A 2227-nucleotide genomic window follows, 5' to 3' on the forward strand; every position below is an offset into this window, starting at 1 on the left:
ATTGCGTTTTGGTGCTGATGTAACTCAAGTATTTCTTGGAAAGCTTCCTCGCTCGGCGACGATGACGCCCCGGATAAATTAGATTCAACAACCTGTTCTTCCTTTTTGGTTATTAATGAACGTTGGTGCCATCCTAATGCCTCGTGGTTGAAAGTCGAACGACTAACCTCAACATTTGCCCTGCCCCGCATTGTCTTTAAACCGACATCCGGCGCTGGTGTTTTTCTGTCACTATTCCTAGACACTGCTCGGATAGGATTTGGTACAGACGATCCCGGGGTGGCTTCCATAATTGAATTAAAAGTTTTGTCTTTGGCCTTGGACTTAGCAATTTCGGTTTCCAGCGTCAACCGCTCTTGTTCTTGTTGCGGACGAAAGTTCTTCTCCTGTAACAATTAACGTTTCTTGAAAGCGACTGCCTCGGCTTTCAATTCTGCAATTCTAGCAGCTTCCTTGGCTCTTGCAATCGATAAAGACGATATAAGATATAAGATAAAGACGTGTTTAACTGTTCAGTGAGAAGCAAAGCTGTTCTACGCTAGATTTGTGACAGTGTCATTGGTGCCTTTCGATCCTTCTATTGTCACAGTTAAAAGGTCAATTTGTCGGTTGTCCAGTCATTTTCTCGTAGTTAACTTGCTTGTCGGCATTTCCTGTAGCATTTTGAAAACCTTGGTGGGAGAGATGAAAGTGAGCTCGAACGTATATCTGATGTTCGGATTAACATGCCTGGGATGAAATGAAAATAGAGTTTATATCTCGGAGGAGAGAAATCCTTGTGTTCTTGACCACCAACACGGCCCTCAATCGTTTTTATTGAAATTAATATCCAGACTACATTCCTTAACCGGTGGCTTCCTTCCCAAGCACAGTTTGTCTTTCAAGTCCCACGTGGAGTTATCTTTGCAGGGCTTGGGTTCATATTGCCACATAGGATAAAATGCATGGTAATTAAACTTTTTGTTTTTACAAAGACTTGAACACTCAGGAATGGTTGAAAGTCTTTAGCGCTGTCATTAGCTCTTAGCCTCAGAGAACGCATCGTCCTATCATATGCCCCGTGCACCCCTACATAGATGTAATTCAAAATGACACTCAAATGAAGAACTATCGACGCAGGAGGCTGATGGTTTAACCTAGTACCGTAGAAGTGTGTTTTGTTTAGAATATTGTTTAACTACAACATGGCTTGTTGGTCCGCATGTGGATGACACATTTTCGTTATGCGCCATGAATTTCCGTATTGATAGCGGAGCTCTCTCGCGCGCGGAGCACCATGGGTGAGAAAATTTGGTAACCTATGCATCCGAGAAATTTTAGTAGTCACGTGACCGTACGTCCGCCCGACCGCCCGTCCGTCCGCACCACAGGCACACCGACAATGAAAAAAATAACTCAATCAACAGGTATGACAACCCAAATGCAACTCAACGTTTAATTTGGAATGACCCGGATTTTTAGAGAAAAAAAAGTCGTGTTTTTTTCGACGTTATTTTTTATGTGTACACTCATGTGGATAACAGAGAAAGAGCTAGAGCGAGTGAATGAACACCAAGGCGACGAATTTCGTTGGAAGAAGAAACGTGTAAAATTAGTAAAATTAGTAAAGTATTAGTAAAATTAGAAATACTGGCGGCCAGCAAGGTGAAAATGACAGCAGTGAAAAAATAACATGAACACAGGAAACAAAATCTTTGGTAAGCACATAGACAATTCCTCCATAAAAAGAATGTTTGATTGACTAGGAAGTTTGACGTTTTAGTGGTACAAAACGGCATTGTAGTCCAGTCGTGCAAAACAACGGCAAAGAAAAGGCGTGCAGCACGTGCAAATTTGCCTTTTTGATTAATTAAAAAAAAAGGGTGCTGCACGTACAAACTTGTTTTTTTTTTTTGCTAATTAGGAAAAAAAAAGTGAGCTGCACTTGCAAATTTGTTTTTTGCTAATTAGATCTATTGATCTTGATGCCATTTTCATTGCCGTCCCCGTTTGGCATTACACGAATTCATTTTTTTGTTTATAAGTATTACTAACCAGAGCTTCGCTTTTAGCCGTGGCTAAATATATATATTACTATTATTGCCGAATGATAGCTGTTAGTCGTGCTCAGAGTTTCGAAGTCATCGCGTTAAAATCGAAAATGTTTTCACAAAATTAATAGTAATCGACACAGTTCAATCCACCTTTTATAATAACGGAGCAACCAAGGAGTCACCCTAAAAGCGCC

The sequence above is a fragment of the Porites lutea genome (genome assembly GCF_958299795.1).
Source record: "Porites lutea chromosome 5 unlocalized genomic scaffold, jaPorLute2.1 SUPER_5_unloc_2, whole genome shotgun sequence".
Classification (NCBI taxonomy): Eukaryota; Metazoa; Cnidaria; class Anthozoa; order Scleractinia; family Poritidae; genus Porites; species Porites lutea.